General features: G+C 39.1%; 1 long non-coding RNA gene across 1 annotated transcript; it reads right to left on the bottom strand.

Moving 5' to 3' along the window:
- Nucleotides 1–12,181: 12,181 nt before the first annotated feature.
- LOC127531091 (uncharacterized) lies at nucleotides 12,182–14,402 on the bottom strand. Its single transcript, XR_007937985.1, has 3 exons — nucleotides 13,928–14,402; nucleotides 13,694–13,822; nucleotides 12,182–13,591 (listed from the first exon to the last, which is right to left on the bottom strand). It is a non-coding gene; the product is annotated as an uncharacterized LOC127531091 (long non-coding RNA).
- Nucleotides 14,403–23,178: the final 8,776 nt, after the last annotated feature.

Below are 23,178 nucleotides of genomic sequence, written 5' to 3'. Positions count from 1 at the left end.
CAAAATGGCATCTTTTAATTAGATTTTTGGGAAAAAGAAGAAGTTGCAGGGAGCAAAATCTTGCGACTGGGGCATGCGTTGGGAAATTATTGTGCCGATGTGGCCAAGAAACCATGGTGCTGGAAAAGGTGTGTTGCCATGACAGAACCCCCACTTACACAGTTTAGGTCAACGGCACCAAATGTTCTACCTCAGATCCTTCAGGATGTTTGAGAGGAGCGTTGACATTTTGAAAAATTCATGAAGAAAAGCGACTGGTGCTCTCCTGACCCGACGCTCCTTCAGGTTCTCCATTGCAAAAACTTCTTTGGTCTCCGAGTCACCAGTTCTGATCCTCAACATGAAGGTTAGCTGCAGTGCTACGTTTATGCACAACAGGAACAATCTGAGCTCGTGTTGCTTCTTGATATTGAAGCAGGTTTTATTTTTCCATATTCTTACTTCTATAAATGAACTAAAACAAACCACAGAACATTTAGTAAGTTGTCCGTCATAGTGCCGTTATTTTTCCAACCCATTCCTGGTCTTTCTACAGTTTGTCCGTCACCCTTTAGTCCGTTTTGTGCCGTGACGACCTGCTTCTGGCTATGAACGATCACCTGACAGACCACAGATCCATCCACTAACTGATGTACTAAAACCCTGGTTTATTACTTCTCTCCTGGTCGGTTTGTTCTGCCATAACTTGTGGCAGCATCTTCAGTAAAAACTCTGCTCAAAGGCTGTGTTTAAAATAACACACTTTTTACTTAACCCTTTGATGCACAGTCTGGGTCAGGGGATGCTCCTTTTCCACTGGATTTGGGTCACTTTTGGCCCATCTTGTGCATCAAAGGGTTAAGTACGTTCTGCAGCTCTGTTTAATGCAGTATGTCCACACATGGTAAGAACAATTTTATGACAATATTCCACCTTAAGCCTTAACAGTTTGTAGTGTGAAATGAGCCGTCATCTGTTGTGTGCTCTCAACGGCTCAGGCTTGTATAGAACTATACTATTCTGCACGTCACTACACTAAAAGCATGCTGGCTTACATATCAGAAAATATGAGAATGGTTCATTAAATCAGGGATGTCTCTTCAAAGAAACCCAAAACAATCTTGAAGATGCGTAAAACAGCTTCAAACAAAACACAAACAAAAAAAAGAGAAAAACAACAAACTCAAAAACACAAATTTCAAAAAGGTGCAAACTTCATAGAAAAAAAAACTAATTCAGAGACACAAAACAACCTCCAAGAAACACAAAACTAAAATAAACAATCTTTGAGACAAACGGACACAAATCAGCCTTAAAGAGACAAACAACTACCTCAAAGAAACATAAAACAACCACTAAGAGACACAAAACAACCTCAAAACATACAAATCCACTTCAAAGAGAAGCAAAACAACCTGAAAGAGACACAAAACTTTGAAGTGCAGTCACTTTCCTGTATTTTAGGTTCAGAAATCTCATTTACCACAACAGTATCAACTTCATCATAATGTTCCATAATACTGGGTTTCAAAGCAAGTAAAGGAGGATAACATTTTTCAAACTTTGCACTCTCTCAACCTATGTGTCCAACAAAACATGCTAATAACTTTCCTACCAACTTGTGGCTTTTGCATGACAATAAACTGACAGTACACATTTATATGTGTGACGTAACGCAACATGAATTATACTTTAACACATTACCTCGTACACCAACAGGATTTCTGCCCGAGTCACTTTAGATTTTCATCAAAACAACAACTCCCACGATGCTACGGGACTTTGTGACCTCATCAAACAAGAGAAATGACCTGAACGTGCCTCGAAGCTCGGTGCACTTAAGGGAGACAGTTTTTCTATTTATACTGTAACGTTCACATCAGCGGCGAACAGTCTTTGGTGAATTAATGTGGGGAACCATCACGCCTCACATGTCCTGTGATTTATGGCTGCATCCTGGTAGCTGGGGGGGGGGGGGGGGGGGACTCTGGCGCCGTTAAGCTGCAGGAAAAATTCACCGTCAGACCCGACAGCCGCCGTCACCCGTCACCTCAGCCGCATTACATAGCTCGACATGTTGTATACGTTTCCGAGGGAAGCACCGCACATTAGGCGAAGTCTGCAGAAATGACTGAAGGCAAAGATCAGCGGGAAGCGAAGCGTTAAGAAGAGGCCACATGTGGAGACGTTTCTGCTGCAGATGACTGAACATTACACACTTCATGGCAGCCTTTAACATAACCTAAACTACATTAGATGTGGTTTGGGACCTAAATGCAGAATGAAGATAAATGGCCTCCTCAGAAACAGAACATTTCAGCTTGGTTCCTTACATTCAGGACTGAGGAGGGGGAAAAGAAGAAAAGACGAGTGGGTGATATAGCTGAAAATATTGTGATAAAATGTGTCGTTTTAGTGGATATCCATCGTTTTTAAAGATCATTAATGGCCTATTTTTAATAAAGACTAGCTGGCAACAAAAAAAATTATTTGAATTTAAACATTTAAACCATTTATCAAGGTGCACAGGTGAAAATTTTAACATTAAAACAAGAAAAGCACTGAGAGAGCCCAGTCCTCCAAGGCTGCTCAGTCGTATCATCTGACGGATGAAAGCTTGCAAAAAAAAAAAAAAAAAAAAAAATTAGTGGCAGAAATCAGGACATATAGAATGTGTCCATTTAATGATGATCAATGAATGATTGATATTGTTTTGTATCTTGGACATAATGCTGTATGTCAATTTATAATCTGCTGACCAAATAATAAACTAAACTAATATAGATGTACACACAAACAAAATGACCTGCACTGAGCACAGGTGTGTGTTCTGCATGTGTACGTTTTGTGCGGATACCGGATCACGTGACCCAAATATGTAGCGGTCGGCGGGAATTGATGGGACTCAGAAACACCCCCACAGCTTAATCAATTGTTCCTTGTATGATTTATGTCAGATAAGTCCCGATACGTTCTCAGCGGTGGATCTGTAGCAGGATCACAATCATGTGATCACTTGTTGTCATGGTTACGGTCCCACACCGATACAGAATTATTTAACAATTCTCCACATTTGTCCAAAAGGATTAGAAATTTATCTAGAACTTGTTAAAAAAAAAAATCCTCCTTTACTCTTCACAATCCGTCCAAAATGAGTTAAACATTTAGGATGGCTTAGAAGGGTTCCAAATTGGACTAAAAACATCTCCCAAAAGTGTTTATCATCAAGAAAACTATGGAAAATGTCTAGATTTCAGCTTTAAAATGAAACTCTTATGAGCCATATTTGTTGTTTTCATCATATTTGTTCAAGCAAATGTACCTTTAGTGGTGTCAGACATTAAAGAGATCAAGAAACTGAAGAAAACAAGGGTGGTCTAATCATTTTTTCATGACTGTATGTACAGCGCCCTCCATAATTATTGGCACCCCTGGTTAACATGTGTTGAAAGCCTTAAAATAAATTCAGTTTTTATTGCAGAAGCATACTCACACTGAAAAAAGTTAAAAAATTAATTATAGGAGAAGATTAGGTGCTGTTTTGTCCTCAAACAGTGGGGGGGGAGGGGGGGGGGGGGGGAGTATTAACAGTCATGCTAATAATTGCGGCACACATGATTTGATGTAAAAGAATTATTTCTTAATGTGTGATTTTTTTCCCCCCCACTGAATAAACGCACTTGAATTAGAGGTTGGATTTTCCTCCCCCCATTGCAATCCTATATTATCAAGCAAAAAAAAAATTAATTTATTAGAAGCTAAAGAACACATCTTAAACAGGGGTGCCAATAATTATGGAGGGTGCTGTATATATTTCTTGGAACAGAATCAATTTTTCCTACATCATGTAGAGGAAAATATAATCGGACACACACCAAATCCAATCTGGAAGCAGAATAAACGATGTGCTGTACCTGCCCAGTTGACAGACACTAAAACTCAGATCTCTTATCTGCTTCATTTCTTTTCTCTGGATGCGGTGCTAACTGAGTGCGTGGCGGGAGGCGGCACCCCGTCGGTCTCGGGGACCATCATTTCCATGCAAATGAGCCGAAGCCACTCGATGTAGCGCCGCCTCCAGGCCGATCAATAAGCAACTTGTGGAAGTGACTCATCAGCGAGGCGCTCAAAGTGCTGAGGCAAGAAGGAAGAGGTCCCCACTCAGACACCAGTGGCCCGCTGGCAACAAGTCCATCTCGTTTCATCGATCCGCCCGCGCAGGATCTAAGAAATATGACTGAGGGGCTGATTCCCTAATGGGACTGCAAATGCAAGCAGCAGGGCCTCAGCCTGTCTGCTTGATGTATGCCGGGCCGATGGACGTCGTCAGCTAATCGGCCGTCCACCATGCCTTGTGTCTCGGTCAGGCCATGGCTAATTGCCAAGCGCTCCATGCCTTCCACTCTTAGCCCCCTCCTGCATTCAGATCAATGTCATGCATACATGCATCCATACATCCTCCCTCAGCCCTCTCTGCTGCGTCCATTTACCTTCCCACAGGGCAGCAGGCGGCTAAGTGTTGCAGTCATACATTTATAACCGAATGGCATCTTCAGTTCGCCGATATTCAGACTCTCTCCTGCCACAAATATAGATTATCTGCATTTGGACAGGCTTTTGAAATTTATTGACCTTAATAGTCAAAGTAATATCGGAGCGAGTTGAAGTAATACATAAGAAGTAATCAAAGGGAAAAGGCCCGTTCCATCAGTCTGCCGATGATATCTTTCTACTATATTGAAAAGGCAGCTGATAGCGTCGGAACATCGATCATTTCGACGGGTAATTTTTCTTTTTTCTGAACAGTGCACAAACGTAGCAGCAGTTAATCTCTGGAACAAATCACAGAAACAATATTAAAGTCGACTTATTAATGCAAACCTACATCACAGAATGAGTTTTAACTAATTGGAGAAAGAGGTGACCATGAACCAGCTCCAGTTTCTGTCTCCTGCAGCCAATCGTCATTTATCGTTATTAGAGTTCAGCAGCCAGTAGATTATGTTTTAATATTTTTTGGTGCTGCCCAAAATGTGTCAAAAGGGGTGCGGAATTAAAAACTTTCAAGAACCAAAAGCCGAGGGAGACGCCCTCTGTGGAGGATAGCTCCTGCTTTGCGTCAAAATGTAGTTTTACACGACTCATCTTAAGAAAAAGGTGAAGGACGACTGCATCTGGTCCAGATGTGGAAACAAGATGGGGCTGTAAATTCTCACAGGGTCTAAGAGTCAGACTAATTCCTGGGCAGACATTACAATGTGAGGGATAAACCCCCTAAACAGTTTAGTCAATATTTGTGCAAAACTCCTGTCACTGAAACAGGAAATGCTTTAAGATGCATTTTTATGTTGAATCTTTTGCACAAAGTTATTTTTGTAACGTTGAATACGATCTTTTTTCCTTCTTTAGTGGTTGTTGTCTTTGCTGTATGAATATTTTTGACCCAGCAGATTGGGTCATATTTCTAGAAGTAGATTGCTTTTTGAGTTAAAGACACGAAACTGCCAGGAGATACAGGGTTTTGACAAGTGCATGTCAACTTCACGTGTTTTCGGTCCTGCTAATCAGTTTCTGAACTCTGAGATTTAATTCTGGAGCTTCAACACTTGCTGTTTTTTGTGAAACACAGACCTGAGAGGACCTTGTGATGCTAAAGGCTGAGAGAATTAAACCACACCAAGCTTAAAAAAAAAAAAAAAAAAGCCTCTGTTGCTAAAGTCAAAGAAATCTGCTCTCAGACGGTATACAAGAGCGCCGCTAGAATCCAGTGACCTACCAGAGCGTCCAGGTCAGTCTCTGTGCCTCCACAGCGCTCGCCTTAATTAAACATGACAGGGCGACCTTTCTGATCTCAGCTCAGTGCTCCTATGTTTTCTATATCACAGTTTTTCTCCAATTAAAGCCTTGAGCTCTGAGAATCTTTACCTCATGTGCCTCCTGCAGTCTGAACCAGAAAAATAAAACATGGTTCCTCTGTTTCTTCCTGATAATTTACCTCTCACCAGGCTACTAAGATGTAGTTATTCATCCTGCAGCGGAGCGGTGGTCATAACTCCTCCTCACCGACTCCACAAGTGTCACCCCGCGAGAAGAAATAATCCTCAACACACTTTAGACACATTAAAATCCTGCATGTCTTAGGAGAATGAGTTATCTGTGCTTTTTAGTCTGTGCTGCCAGAGCCGCTCCTACGCAGCTCAGCAGTAGATAATCACAGACATCCCATATTTCTAGCCAGAGGTTAAGTTGGGGTTTGTGAGGAGGGGGAGTCCTCGTCGAGGAGGTTCACACATCGGGCTGCAGAAGGAAGAAATATGAAGCATTTCTTCAGGAGAAAGAAGCTAAAACTCTACACAGGGTGCTTTTTGTCCCTAAAGTCTGAACACAGGAAACCTCATTAAATCTAATGTTTTTGCCTCCACTGATATAATCTGGCTTTGTTAAAAGAAGAAAGAGTTGAACTGGTACTTCTCAGTGAAGGATGGACAAGTGGACAGATAGCTGATGAATTTAGTCAGCCAACGAGGCTTTTCCACGGTGGCGAAAAGTTTAAAGAAACGAGCAGCATCACGGACAAGCAGCGTTCTGGACGACCAAATGGATCAGCCCAAACTGAAGAACTAGTCATGGCTAAAATTCATGCTAGAGCGTCGCTGGAAAAAGAAAACCTGACAAGTTACAGGATTTTAGACTTAGAATTAGACGACTAAAATAAGATGCTGCAGCAGCTGGCTATTCAACAGAGGGATAAACAATAAGACAACACAGAATGTTTGGGCATAATGTGAAAATAAAAATAAATACTTTTAAAAAATTAGGGGAAATAAGATGCGAAAAAATAGAGAATATAATACAGAAAAAAAACTAAATATACAAGAATGACAGTATTTTTTTCTTTTTTAAAGAGTATGCAGAAATGTGCAAAGGAATGTGCAAATATATTTTTTTTTAAATGACAAAGGTGCAGATAAGTTTACAGATATAATCAGCGACGGGTTTCTTTGACAGGATCTTTTGTGTCACTTTGTTTTTAAAGATCTTGAGCTGAATCTACACAGCCTCTACCTGCAGCCTGGTCTAATGAGGGAGGTAAACTTACGCAAAGAGATAAAAGTTTGAGCGTTGTGGCGCCTTTCTGCAGGATATTTTTACACATGATGTATATAATAGAGTGGAGCTGACCTTCCTCACAAATTAGCCGAGTTCTCTGCCCAGGCAGAGGAGAAGACGACGTTTTAAAAAAAATAATAATTTTAAAAAAAATAAATAAATCACTGAATAATTTCTAAATGATGTCACAGATGAACAGTGGAGGAGGTGGAAGGAAAAAAAAGGCTGGAAGCAGAGGAGGAGGAAGAAATGGAAGTCAGCGAGACCGAAAGCAAATAAAGCTGCAGCTGAAGCAAAGCATGATGGGACATAAAGAAGGGATGGATGGAGGAAGAGCTGCTGTCCATGGTCCTGAGATGCAGCTCCAGTATTCATCACATTCATCCAGGGTGACTGACATCACTCATCATTTACATGCCATCACCTATGAATTATTGAAATAATGAGTTGTGGCTCTGATGATCCATAAAGTACCAGGTGAAACATTGACTTAGAGGTCTGACCCAAGCAGCTTTCTGCTTTAAAAGATGCGTATAAAGACACAGACAGCAGCATCCAGAAGATACATTTACAGCTGTGAAATCTAAAGACGGGAGCAGAAAATGTTTCCTAAATAATTCATCGATGTGGTTTTAATTTTTCATAGAACGCCAAACAATTCGCCAGAAAATAAATAATGAAAAAGGGAGCAGACATGGGGGGAAAGCAGCACATGTGAGGGACATGTGACGCCGTCTGAAGAGATCAGCAGCAGAAACAATGACACGAGTGGAAATTATCAGCACAGAAACACCGCATTTAAAAGGACACATGTTCAGTCAGATTGTTTTTTTTTTTTGTCCATCAGAGAAATCAGGTTCATTCTCTAATGCAGGGGTGTCCAACATGCGGAGCGCGGGCCAAAACCGGCCGTCCAGAGTGTAAAAATTCCAGAGAAGACATTAACTGCAGATTGTAAATTAGTAAAACTATACATTTGGCCATTTTCTAGAAAAGTAATGAGTTGTTTAGATCATAAAGTAAAATATTAGATTGTTCACTGTTCTCATTTTTGTAATATTTTGTCTTATTTTTGTCTTTTTATGTCTGACTTCTTGTTTGTCTCATGCTTTTGTCGTCTTGTGTTACTTTTATTCATTGTTTTGCGTTTTGTCATCTCATTTTTGTCACTTTGTAATTTTTTTGTTTGACTTTTGTTGTTTGTCTGTTATTTTGGGTCTTGTTTTTGGCTATAGTTTGTCGTTTGTTCATTTTTTGTCACTTTCAAGCTTTTGTCAATTTATTGTCTGTCAAATTTTCTGTCTCTTGTTTTGTAACAACAATGTTGTGTATTATACAAATTTAAATATTAAGGTTAGGAACCCATTTTTATCAGAAATACAAATTTACTCAAGTTAATATTAAGGTACTGAGAGCCACAGTATTGTATATTTTACACTATCTGAAATCAGATTTTTAGTACAGTTTGTGCTGAACCATCTCTGATTTGCCTGAAAAATAATATTACAGAATTAAATATGAATATTTGACATTTCAGCGTGATATTTCAAATATTTTACAAGAAAAATAGCTTTAAAAATGGTCCATCGACCCATTTTTTGCAGATTTTTCCGCATATTGAAATTCGATTCTCTTTGAACGACAACATCTGTTGAAATACTGAAGATAAAAGCCTGAAATTTTCACTGATATTTCTCATTAATTCAATTCTGGAATACTGAACAAGTACAGATCAAATAATCACCGATTATGAGCGAGTTTAATGCGTACAGAAAAATGAAGATGTCATTGAAAGGCCTCATCTTTGAGCTTGTATTAACAAAAGCTTTTAAAATAAAACAAAACATGCAGAATGCTTTTAGGTTGAACTGCAGGCAGTGTTTGCACAGAGCAGATGGTGGAAAAACACAGCATAAACTAGGAATGTTTAGAGGGAAATCACAAAATAAATACAGCCCGGCTATAAAATGGAGCACATTGTTGGAAGATACATTGAGCACGGTGAAACATCTTTGTAGAATTGATATGTAAAGTGAAAGTTAGCTTGTGGAGGTGGTAAAACTGGAAATAAACTGTGTCAAGTAGTCTTTTCCAGTACTGGTCACATCTGTGGGCCCTTAGGAAAACAAAACATGCTCATTAAAGGTTTTTTTTTTTTTTGCTCTAGTGAATAAAATAATCAAAGAAATGGAACTTTTGTGCAATTTCTTTCCATTCTAATTGTACATTTCTGCACTGAAGACAACGCCGAGTCTTCTCCCTTTCTAGTTATGGTCGTTCTGTTTCCATAAAGGTGCAGGATTTTATGTGAAAAATGAACCCACAGCGAGTAAAAACGTGACTTGGTCTTAAAGCCACCTACCTGATATTGTGTAGATCTCCTTCATGTCACCAAATCAGCTCCGACCCGTCGAGTTTTAGGCACCGATGCGTGAGCAGCAGATCCTTTAAGTTCTGGACGTTGTGAAGAGGAGTCTCCATGGATCCCAGAGAGGCTCCATCAGACTGAAATCTGGAGAATTCAGAAGCAGAGTCAACACCTTAAACTCTGTCAAGTTCCTCCTGAACATTTGATTGCGTTTTAAACCCGTCAGCATCACTGTCCTCTTCCAGCTGCTGACAGGTGATTGATGAGATAATCGGCCTCGTTCTCTCCACCTGTCATGTCGAGTCACGGCTGATTGGTTCATGAAAGGAAAACAAAGATGCAACAAGCTTCTCTCTGTGAAAATAGAACTCTGATGGAAGAGTTCAGGTTGCTGCTGTTTAATAACTTTGTCAATCACGTCACAGAACCACAGCAGCTTCATTTGACACGTGCACAGGAGAAAATAAATGATTAAGAGCTTAAATATCTTCACTCTAAGAAGTCTTAGAGCCTCCAGGAACCTTTTAGGATTTTACACAGAGTTAAAAATTCTTTTTTTACTTTTACCGAAATTGGGAATAACTTTCCTACAAATCTCTCAATGGAAGGTTGCTCAGGTATACAAAACTAATCTCTAAAAACTTGTCTCGGTATCCCCAATATCATTTAAAATAAGCTCCATAAGTTAATAAAGTGAAAAAAAATACAAAAACAGCATTCCCTGCCAAACTGGCTTCACCCTCCTGACCCTCGGTCTCAGCAGAAATCCGTTAATTCATTAAATCATGTAAATATTGAGATTTCTAAAAACGGTTTCATGCTGGACTGAAATAAAACATTAAATCCCCTCAAGCAGAAAAGCTTCCTGCAGTCTCCCCAGATTCCTCCAGGCTGTTCATTCTACCAGAGCTGTGGAACTAAATGTTGTATCTTTATTATTATTATTAAATCCAGCAGCTTCATATCTACAGCATGAATCTGATGAGGAGAACTTGTACTATCAGACAGTCTGAACACAGTAATTATTTATGGATTGTTTCTTTTATTCCAGCCAATCCAGACAAAAATCTACGCATTTTCAGACAGTCATGAAGTTCTTTAAGATATGATCATTAAAATGCACCAAAGCCTGAAGGTTTGAGCTGAATTTAATCTCGTCTAACGTTATTGTCGTCGTTAAGGTCACATGATCCGTCGCCATGGCAGCTGTGAAAAACACCCAGCCTTAAAAATGTGTTTTCTGCGCTGCAAAACACGCTAAAACGGAAAAAACGTGACGTAAAGACGAGACTCCAGAACCGCGAAGAACCCCGTCTGCCCTGCAGGAAGCGAGCGGCAGATGTTTGGAGCAGTTAGAGCAGCTTTCTAGGATCTGAGGTCATTAGTCTGACATGAAGCTGAATAAACTGAACCTCTGATGCACATGTTGACCTCAGGCAGATTCTCACTGTGATTGGTGTCGATTTAGCAGCTACGGAAAAGAAAAGCACGTTCTAAGTGTCCACATATTTCACAGAAATAACCCAGACACTAAAAGAAACTCACAAACTCAATGCTAGTTTACTTGTTGACTGTCTATTTTTGATATTTTCCCCCAGCTTTTTAACACTTATTTTTAACTTATTTGTCTCAGAGTCTTGCTAATGTTTCTTTCTACATGTTTTTTTTTTAACAGTGCAGAAATAAGGGTGACAAATTTCCCCTTTTGTCAGGGAATCTTTGAAATGATTGGATTTTTCTGTAAAATAAAGGCTCCCTGATGCCATGGGTGAGTAAAGGCAGTTACGATTTAACTCTCAGCGCTGTCTAATCAGTCATAAAGTCAAACATCTTCACTGTAAGATCGTTTCTTACCTGAACACAGCAGACATGTTTTCATCTCCTCCACTGCTCCAATGAGAAAAACCTCCTCTACATAATTACATCATCGCTATAATCATATGTGTGGAATCAGCAGGAGGAAACATGGTCCAGCATTCAGCTAGCTTCTCCACGTTTCCTGCAGAAACATCTCAGGCTGCTGGTGAAAAGACACAGCAGAAACACGCGGAGCAGCTCAGTGGGCGGAGCTATAAGGCTTCCTACCTGAGCAGGTGTGTTTGATTAGGATGTCAGCTGTCAGGAGGCTGGACCTGCTGAACACAGCATGAAGGAAACAGAGGACTGAACTCCTCACAGCTGGAGGAAATTTAGAAATTAGCAACTTTAATTTAAATGTGGAGCAGGGTTTGTTCTACTGTGAATAAACACAACATGTTTTTATCACAGCTGGCTTCAGTCTTACTGGTGCAACAACTGGATCTATATGCTATATGCAATATGTATATGTGTGTATATATAAAACAAAATGTCACATATATATTTTGCTATATATTATAAAATTTTTAAATTGAAATTTGAATATTTATTTAACCTGCAATGATTTTAAGAGCCAGCAGGTGTCAGTACGGAGCAGCGCCAGCGCGGCTCGGGGTTGTGGGGGGGCAGCACCTCGTGACGTCTCACTCATCCGTCACCGATTATTGATTGATTGATTTCTTTTGCTGTACCAGTGAACCCCCTGATAAGTTTTTTTGGGGGCATAAATTTCATCGGGCTTCCCATCATTTGGGACATTTTGTTTTATATATATATGATTTCTATTACTATATTTTTTTCCAAACATGTTAAAGTGGGTACCGGAGGCTCAGATGCAGGAAATGAACGAGTAGATAGATTTGCAACAAGAACAAATTTATTCACAGAAGCAGGAAGAATACAGAACTACAACCGGAACCAGAACTAGCTGTACAACTCTCAGGGAACCAACTTAGGAGCCTCTAGATGCAGGGAAGACTAATAACAAAACAAACCCAAAAGCTGAGGTTAACCCACTGTTGGTAACACCAAGGTAGGAGAGCAAAACAACAAGGGAAATCTAACTAACAAAAACTAAGCAACCAGAACTCTGCACGAAAACACAAAAGCTCAACCCAAACTGCTCTTAACTATAGGGAGCTAACACAGCCGCTATGCTAACATAGGGAGACTCAGCCGGAGTCCACAGAGGACCAGGAGCAGACCAAGGAGCCGGAGGAGTCAGGTAACCAAAAGCACCGTCCGGCATCAAATGACGACTGATGACGGCTCTTATAAGACGCCAGGACCTGATTCGCTGGCCTCCACCTGCACATGATCAGCTGATGACAGGTGACACACACCTGGACTCCTCATCAGCACACACCTGTAGGAGAGAGAGAGCCCTGCAGCTCACAGCCTAAGCTGTGGCTGGAACAGAACATGTGACTTTGCATGTTTTAACACCTTATTTTGCAAAGAAATTAACACATTCTTGCCATCTGCAGATTGCATTTTGTCACGTTGAGATAAAACGGAACAAAAAGTTCCCTCTCCAGACTTTACAGTAGAGCCTGGAAGTTGCCTGATCTCAGACCAGCTCAAGAAGTGATCGCTGGATGTGATAAAGATGAAATGTCATAGTTTACGCCACCATGAATCTGACTGTAACGTCCACACTGTTAGAAAGGCCGATAAGAGCATTTATGACTATTTGCTTGGTGTCATAAAAGTGTTTGTGTCAAATCAAGACAAAAGAAGGGGCCACCTGAGTTCAATTTCAAGCAAAGGTTTTTTTTTTCCTTTTTTGACAAACATTTGCAAAGAATTTCTAAAATATCAAAGGGAAAAGTGAATTTGAACAACTTTAGCAGTAGGAATGCTTTCTGAATGCGCTGTACATCCAGTCCATTAGATCACACGCTGAAATTCAGTGCAGACATGAGAGATGGCGAAGCTCTGAGGGCATAGCTGCAGTAAAGCCTTTCAAGCGGGGAAAAAAAAAATCCAGTGGTGATCAAAGGCCGACGCATGGCTATGTATCATAAAAATGCTAATCGCTAATTACTGTTAATCATCACAGTGAACCGAGGTTAAAACGGCTCTTTTATCTTTGAACTACACAGGTATTAGTCATATGCAGGTGCACGTGCAGATTGAATGGCATTAGCTGGTGTCTGAAAAGACAAACATGAACAGGGTCAGGGAGGCTTCAGCTCCAGTTGGACGGTTGGGATGATTTGCAGGCGGTCGGACGAGGTTTTCCTTTGGATCCTGCAGGGACTCGACCCCGGACCACTTAAGAAGATTAAAGGGAAACTATGAGGTCAGGTGGAAACAAACATGTCAGCGTGAGAGACGTATGCCAACACCACGGGTAATATCCGACCGAGACCCTACCTACAGCAGATGAAATTATGGCATCCTTCAGAGGGCACTTTGGTGAGAGTGGAGGGCGTCGGCCGGCTGAAGGGCTCCAATCAGAAATCAAATAAAGCGTCAAGGAGTTTGCACTCGCAGGATGTAATTCTAGAAGGAAAAATGCAACATCTCTTCAATTTGTGTTTGTCTAAAAACAAATATCAATAACAAAAAGGTGAAAAAATTTAGAAATTTAACGCTTGAAAAGGTTACCATGCTCAGTTTTCACGATGTTTTATATCAAGGATGTCAAACTCATCTTAGTTCAGGAGAAACATTCGGAACAGTTTGATATCCAGTGGGCTGAGCTAGTAAAATCACAGCAAAACAACCTATAAATAAATAACGACAACTCCAAATTATTCCTTTGTTTTAGTGAAAAGTACATTCTGAGAATGTTCACATTTAAGGAATTCTCTTTTTACAAAACGTTGTGAACAATCTGAAACTTCTTAACAACATTCAGCCTCAGTTTCTTATTTCCACATCACGACTTCCAGATCACAGAGTGTCTACAAAGGAACACAACATTTAGTCACAGCTATGTGAAACTGAACCAAAGATGATTTTACTTTATGATCAAAAGAACAACAGACAGAAAACAACAAAAACTGGACAATAAAAATTGTGGACAAATGACAAAAGAGATAAAAACGAATAAAGTGAAACACAAAATATTATAAATAAGACAAAAAACACACAAGCGAGACAAAAAGGAAATACAAAACGACAAAAACGAGAAACAAAACAACAAAGACATAAGACAAACGAATGACAAGTCGGACAAAAAAGACAAACAAGACAAAATATTACAATATGAGACACAAAATGACAAAATGAGACAAATGACACAAAACAAAACAAAAACAGGCAACAAAATTAGACAAAAAAGTTACAAAACGGCAAAAAATGAACACAATCCTGACAAAAAATGACAAATAAGGATAAAAAAAACAAGACAAAATATTACAAAAATGAGACACGAAATAAAACAAAAAAAGAGACAAAAAGGTTACAAAGCAACAAAAAATGGACAAACGACAAAAACGAGAAACAAAACAACAAAGACATAAGACAAGCGAATGAGAAAAGTCAGACAAAAAGAAGACAAAATATTACAATATGAGACACAAAATGACAAAATGAGACAAATGACACAAAACAAAACAAAAACAGGCAACAAAATTAGACAAAAAAGTTACAAAACGGCAAAAAATGAACACAATCCTGACAAAAAATGACAAATAAGGATAAAAAAAACAAGACAAAATATTACAAAAATGAGACACGAAATAAAACAAAAAAAGAGACAAAAAGGTTACAAAGCAACAAAAAATGGACAAACGACAAAAACGAGAAACAAAACAACAAAGACATAAGACAAGCGAATCAGAAAAGTCAGACAAAAAGAAGACAAAATATTACAATATGAGACACAAAATGACAAAATGAGACAAATGACACAAAACAAAACAAAAAAGAGACAGAAAGATTACAAAGCAACAAAAAATGGACAAACGGCAAAAACGAGACCAAAAAATTACAAAAGCAAAAAACAAAGCGATAAAAAATAGACAAACAAAACAAACGAGACAAAAAAAAACACAAAATGACAAAAATGAGACAGAAAACAATGAACACAGCAAAAGACAAAACGATAAAAATAAGGCAAAAAAACAAGTGAGACAGAAAGGAAACAAAAAACGACAAAAACATGAGACAAACGACAAAAAAGACAAAAAAACAACAAAGAGAATATTAAAATAAAACGAGACACAAAATGACAAAAGAACAAAGAACCATCTGGTATTTATGATCATGATCTAGTAGAAATTATTTTAAATTTATAGTTCTACTAATTTATAATCTACAGTTAATGTCTTCTCTGGAATTTTTACACTTTGAGGGCCGGATTGGACCCTCTGGAGGACCACTTTTGGACCACGGGCCACATGTTGGACAACCCTATTTTAGAGGAATTAGAGAGGTTTACCAGCGCCAACTAAAAAGATGGAATAAAAAATGAAAATCAGTCACATTTACCAATTGGTGTTTCATTTATTCGAGCATAGCAGACATCCTTTGTGTATTAAACCATCACCATGAGGAAGCACAGACTCATTCCTTTTACTCTGTGAGGATCAATCATGCTCGCTATCAGGTGTAAAGTCGCCCCCAAAAGGCTCGTTCTAAACCAGGAGAAGCCTGAAGTGTGTCTGCTGAACGGCTGTTTGGGGGACGGTTTTAATGAACAGTCCATCGCTGAATGTAAACCTCCTCTGGAAGGTTTTTCCTCCAGTGAGTGTCAGAGATCAGCTGCTCTGCTCTGGGGTTTATAGAAGAACACGATGCTCGTTTTCTGCAGCGTCTACATAACATAGAACATATGTTATACTGACTGGGCCAGAATGTTCCTTTATTCACAAATGATTAGAATTCTGTGGAAGAGCATTAGAGCAGAGTAGAACATCTGTGTTCTGAGCTGCTATTTTTTTTTTGCAGAATTTCTACATTAAAGTCAGAATTTGTAACTTTTTTTTGAAGGAATTTAGAATTTTCTTGGCATTGTTGCTCAAGAATTCTAACATATAAAAAAATTCTATTTTTAAAACAAGATTCATTTTTTAGATTATTCATGTATTTATTTCATTTTAGAATTGTGGCTTTAATTTTTTTTTCCAGAAATCTCACTTTAGATTCAGAATTTTGTCAGTAAACCCAGAATTATTAAGTTTTTTTCAGAATTCTGAACTCCCCCCCCCAGAATTATGACATTCAGCTCAGAACAAAATTTTTTTTAAAGAATTTAGACTCTTCTTGGAATTGTGGCTCAAGGATTTTAAAAGAAATTCCCAGAATTCTATATTTTTTATTTTTGTATATTATTTATTTACTTGTTTGTTTCTTTTTTTTTTAATTGTGGCATTTTTAAACTATTTTCCCCCAAGAGTTCTGTTTAACTCAGAATTCTGACAGTAAACTTGAAATCTTTTTAGCATTTTTTTCAGATTTTATTTTTACTCATACATATAAGAAAAAAACATCAACTAATTAAATCTACCATAAATGAAATACTCTTCTTCTTCTTCTTCTTCTTCTTCTTCTTCTATACTGAAAGAAACAATGGAGCCGCCTCTCCTTGAAGAGAGAAAATAAAACAGGAAAATATAAAAAGAAAAAACAAAGCCGGCACAAGATGCTCAGTAAGCCTCTAGGTAATTAATTAGGAATGTTCAGATTTAGCCACGGCTTAATACCCAGCAGTGCAGTGCTAAATTGCAGCGAAGTGAAAGCTAATTAGGCCTGTCTCTTAAGTCATCATGTGTTTTATTTATGACAGCTTTTCCGGAGCGTTTTCCTCCACTTTCTGCAGCTCTGACCGGACAGGTCTAAACCCTGGACGTCACGGAGCAATCATGAATCTTATTATTGGGTGGAACGAGCGTGTTAATAATGTAAAACAAGAGCAGCTCGTGAATATTCATGGATCTGTTCAGGGCTTTATGGGTTGGCGTTCAGCTCCACCCTCAGCAGACGAGCTTCATCCTCAGCAGCTCTTCATCATCTGGAGCTGTCACAAGCACTAAAGTGGTTTCCAGTCCGGACTCAGCCTCTTTATCGCAGCTCTTTGTGGTGGCACTCCAAAGGAAAGTAGCTCCAGATGCATTACTGAGTCTGTTTTAAACCTATTTGGGAAAATTAAAAGATAGAATGCTCCTCATGCAGATAAATTTTGAGATTAAAATCAGAATTATGTCTTTTTTGCCTGAACTACTGCCCCCATCACTCTGGATCAGAGCAAATCTGGACTCATCAGACCTCGTGACCTTCTTCCATTGCTCCACAGTCCAATCTTTATGCTCCTTAGCAAACTGAAGCCTTTTTTTCTGATCATCCTCACTGATCAGTGGTTTTCTTAGAGCTGCAGCTGTTCAGTTCCAATCCTTTGAGTTCCCTTCATGTGGAAATGTTCTTACTTTCACCATTAAACGTAGCCGTGGCTTCCACTGTTGGTTTCCTACGATCATCTAAGAGTTTGTCCCTGAAGATGACGGTTCTCCACTAGTCTTGATGCGTTGGATGATTCTTAACCTGATTTTAGCAATTTCAGAAATCTCCTTAGTTGTTTTCCAATAACTTGACCCTTCTGAGACAGTTTAACGTCCTTTCCATGACCACAGGAACACGGCTGTTTAAGAACTGCAGTAATTATCCAATGGAAGGCTCTTACCTGTTGGCTTAGTTAAATCCAGGTGGAGACTCTTTTTGAACAGAGTATAATGAAGTAACATTTAGTTTTAGTGTTTTGGGAAAGCAGGAATGTTGAACATAACTTGAGCCACAGAAGAAGAAAAAAAAACTTATTTTAGTTTCCAATTTAGCTTGAGAAACAAACTGCACGTACAGAAATCCATAACCTGCTGCAGACGAATAATCAGCTACAGACTCTGTGTTTGACAGAGCGGCCGTTAAACAGCAGACTGACCTTAAGGGAGTCTGGGGGCAGCTGCTGGAGCCCCGCCGTGCATTTCAATGGCAGCTTCAAGGGGACGCCGTCTCCTGTCGTCCCTCGGCTCCCTCGCTCGGCTCAAACACCCCACGGAGCCTCCACAGCTCATAATGAATTGATCCAATTCTTGTTTGATTCTATTTATAGTCCGTACAGTAACACATCCTCGCACACAACACTCCTGGTCAACACGTTATCATCCGGCTGAACCTCGTCAATGTCACAGCGGGATGGCCGGGGGGAGATGGATTCAGGGTGTCGTTTGTTTCTGTCACATCCACGGAGGAAACCAACCGTACGCCGTGGGAGTCCCAACACGCAGCATGCATATTTCACAGTGTTTCTTAGTAGCTGGGGCCGCCATCCATACTGGATGATGCTGCTGGTTGTGTGGCTTTATTCTCCTGCAAGTCAAGATGAAAGAGATGTTCAATATGCAGTCAGAATGAGGCCTCATTTGGTAATATATTGATTACTTTAGGAATGAATTCTTATTTATCTTTGGAAGTGTCAACTATGGAGTAATAGGAGTGCCAAATCAAAATATAAATAAATAAATGTGGAAATATAAAGAGAAATAAATAAATAAATAAATGTGGAAATATAAAGAGAAATAAATAAATAAATAAATAAATGTGGAAATATAAAGAGAAATAAATAAATAAAAAAATAAAAAGGAAAATTTTGTCTTTGCTTTTACCTTTTCAGTTTTTTCCTTTTATTTATTTATTTATTTATTTATTTCTCTTTATATTTCCACATTTATTTATTTATTTATTTCTCTTTATATTTCCACATTTATTTATTTATATTTTGATTTGGCACTCCTATTACTCCATAGTCAACAACAGGAGGATGGTGATAATTTCTGCAGGAAAATACACAGATACAGTTAAGTGGCAGTGGAAGTAGAATTAAAATCAGGCTTTTTACCTTTTTAACATGTTCACATGGTGGATTTTTAATATTATTATTGAGCGTTTGCACAGAATTATTTAGCTTTCACCAAATCTTTTGCCTTATTTTTGGCAATTTTTCAAAAAAGACATGTAGAATAAGTATAAATATAGATTAGCAGAAATGAAAAACTTCCCAATCTGTTCTGTTTTTACAGTTTCTGGATCTGACAAATGGTGTAATTTTGTCATTTTTAAAAATATAACATGCTTCTCAAAGGTCCCATGTAGACACAGCCTGCAGTTGGGACAAAACATGGCAGAATTTTTGTCTTCTGTTAATCACACCTGAGTCACAAATAACTTCTCAGTTGTTCTTGAATTTCTTTGGACTGCAGCATTTTGTTGCAGCTTCTTGAGGTCTTTTGGAGGTCATCAGGCGTGGGTGTGGTCAGTGAAATTGGCTAAAAATTGACAGAGGAGTCATGCTGGTGTGGATGATGTTTTACAGTGAAATAGCAACAGTAGCATGCTAGCATGATCACAGAGGAGTCAGGCTAATGTTTATGGTGTTTTCCAGTCGTATAGAAAGAAAACATACGAGTGCAGCTATGAAGAATTGAAATTTGCTGCAAAACTCGGTGTCATTTATGGACAGGAACTGCAAAACCCAGACAAATTATAGGCTTTACTGTACATAAATTAGCTCAGACACAGAAATCATGTAGGACACTTTTCTTCTTTAAATCTCTAGCTCCCAAACCCATACTTCATATCTCATGTTCCTCAGTTATTCCCAACAATTCTCCATCTTTTCTTTGGCTGCATCCTTTCTAACTTTACGAGCGGTCGGAGCCCTTCGCTCTCTGCTCTGAAATGTATTTTCATGCGTCTTTTTTCCGTCTGACTTTCCAAATCTGGGCTTTTATGTCAGATGAATTTTACACCGTTTCAGAAAAGCGGGAGCAGAAATCATCACAGCGACTGTAAATCAAGTGTGAGCATAAATAAGTGAACGAGCAGAGAAGAGAGAGAAGAAGAAGAAAAAAAACCTCTGGACAAAGAGACAAGAGAAAATAATCTCTCCCTCGCGGCGTTCCTATTTATAGGGGCCCAATGTCGCTTCAGATTAAGGTCAGGAGCAGGAATTTGCTGCCCTCTGCTGGACAAACACAGTCCTGCAGCGTCACATCTCACTGTGATCACAGAATTCCTAAAATCTATAGCACTTCTCTGCATCTGTTCACATATTTAGAGCAAAAACATGAAAAGAGCACGTTTAGTTTGTCTTCTGCACACATGAGCCTTCGATTTTTAGCCACACACTGAGATATAATGCAATTAATTGGAGCATGAATTCACAGATTCAGTCTCGCCCCAGGCACTGGTTTCCTAAAGCTCCTTCAAAGGAACGTGAAAATACGAGACTATTAATGGATGAAATCTAATTTCAAGTCACAATTTATCATTAAAGACTAAAGAGTAAAGAAATATTTTTAATATATTCACAGCAGGAATGAAAGTGTAAAGGGATTTTGCAGGCAAAAATATCAAACTACACCTTTTTTTTTTTTAGCTTTATACAGTAAAATTATTGCAAAAATAGAGCAGAAAAGCCACACACAGAAGATTTATCAATCAGATAATGTATGAAATGTAATAAAATATGACATGTTCAGGAAAATTCACATCAGAAAGGTTTAAGAAACTCACCGTACTTAGTTCTCTAAATGTAGTCCTACATTTAGAATATATATAGATATACTACTATGAAATATAGCACTTGAGTAAATACAGTATAGAAAACTGTATAGTACTTCAGTAAATGTACAGTACTTGAGTAAAAATCTAGTGTTTGAGTAAACACAGTATATATAAATTCTATAGTACTTGAGTAAATGTACTTCGTTATGTTTGAACGCTGCTTTTTTCTGAATTATAATGATCTTTAATTTATCTGCCACGCCTCACACATTAAACCAATATTTCTGTCTTTCTGATACTGCATCAGTATCAACTGTAAATAATATTTTAAAAAAAGTAGAAAAACTGCAGAACTACCATTGAAGTTGCACTTTACATCCATTTCTCCATCTGTTTGAAAAGCTTCCTGAAAGTGTTTAACCTTCTGGGTAAATCTTCATCTTTTTATCCTGAACTTAATCATAGTTAGAACATTCATTCTAGATTTAAGTCCAAACCCTCTTGTTCTGTGAGCTCACCGCGACCTCTGACCATTAAATTCTTGTCAATTCATCCTTGAATCCAAGAGAAAGTTTGTGCCAAATTTGGAGAAACTCCCCCGAGCTCTTCCAGAAACATCAAGTTCCTGGAAATTAGGTCGGAGCGAACTTTGACCGAGAAAATCCACTCGGTTCTAGTGAAGCCAAATGTGAAGAAACTCCTCTAAGGCCTTCCTGAGACGTTACCTTCAGGAGCATGAAGAGAGGAGGAAACAGAAAAAACCATAAAAATAAAAAAATATCAACTTTCAACACCGCTGCTCTATCACTATCACGGAGTCAAACCTGCGACACTCTGCTGGACGGGCTCTAAAACCAGGTTGTAACTTTCACTTGATCAATGTTTCAGCAGCCTCTGGTGTTGTGTAACTCAGCCCGCACTGTACGGGGCCTGTATCGGCTTGCAACGCTGAAATAAATACCGCGGATTAAATTTTTGCTTTGAAGCTGGGAACACAACCAGTGCAGGCTTCACGTGTGCACGTTGCAGGTTCTCTGCAATGTTCCTGCAGAAAATAATGAATTTCACACTATCTAAAAGAGGATTCTACTTTTATTAGGGACATTTTTTTATTCATGTGTTTTGTTTTGTTTTTGCAAATTGCCCCAGACTGTAACTGTAAGCACAAAAACTTTGCTTTACCACAAGCAGAGTTGAGCAAAAGCAAAGAACTGAGCCAGTTTAACATATCCAGACTTTCTTTGTGTCAGCTGGCTCGACAAAAACTAAACCCTCAGTCAGAGTTAACAGCTGTCATGAAGGAGGGTTTCAGCTTCCTTTGTGAACTCAGACTTTCTGCATCAGACTTGCATAAAAGGAGCCGTTTAACGAGTCATGGGATTCTTCTTCCACTACTGGAGTAATACAATATATAAAAACTATCATAATTGAGCAAATAGAGTAACTATAAACTGCACAGTGCTTGAGTAAACAGTATATATAAACTGTGTAGCACTCGATTAAAATTAGAATGAACTTAGACTAAATTTAAATCAGAAACTCTGAACAGAACCTGCTCCACAGCATCAGTTGCCATGGAGATCTAGCTCCACAGCATCAGTTGCCATGGAGATCTAGTTCCACAGCATCAGTTGCCATGGAGATCTAGCTCCACAGCATCAGTTGCCATGGAGATCTAGCTCCACAGCATCAGTTGCCATGGAGATCTAGCTCCACAGCATCAGTTACCATGGAGATCTAGCTCCACAGCATCAGTTGCCATGGAGATCTAGCTCCACAGCATCAGTTGCCATGGAGATATAGCTCCACAGCATACGTTACCATGGAGATCTAGCTCCACAGCATCAGTTACCATGGAGATCTAGCTCCACAGCATCAGTTGCCATGGAGATCTAGCTCCACAGCATCAGTTGCCATGGAGATATAGCTCCACAGCATCAGTTACCATGGAGATCTAGCTCCACAGCATCAGTTGCCATGGAGATCTAGCTCCACAGCATCAGTTGCCATGGAGATATAGCTCCACAGCATACGTTACCATGGAGATCTAGCTCCACAGCATCAGTTACCATGGAGATCTAGCTCCACAGCATCAGTTGCCATGGAGATCTAGCTCCACAGCATCAGTTGCCATGGAGATATAGCTCCACAGCATACGTTACCATGGAGATCTAGCTCCACAGCATCAGTTGCCATGGAGATATAGCTCCACAGCATACGTTACCATGGAGATCTAGCTCCACAGCATCAGTTACCATGGAGATCTAGCTCCACAGCATCAGTTACCATGGAGATCTAGCAGATTCAAAGGGAGCCACCTTCATCATACTAAAAATGCAGATCTTAGGCTCAAC

This window comes from Acanthochromis polyacanthus, chromosome 19 (genome assembly GCF_021347895.1).
Source record: "Acanthochromis polyacanthus isolate Apoly-LR-REF ecotype Palm Island chromosome 19, KAUST_Apoly_ChrSc, whole genome shotgun sequence".
Lineage (NCBI taxonomy): Eukaryota > Metazoa > Chordata > Actinopteri > Pomacentridae > Acanthochromis > Acanthochromis polyacanthus.
Note: the sequence above shows the minus strand (reverse complement) of the source record. Positions and strands in the feature narration are given on the sequence as shown.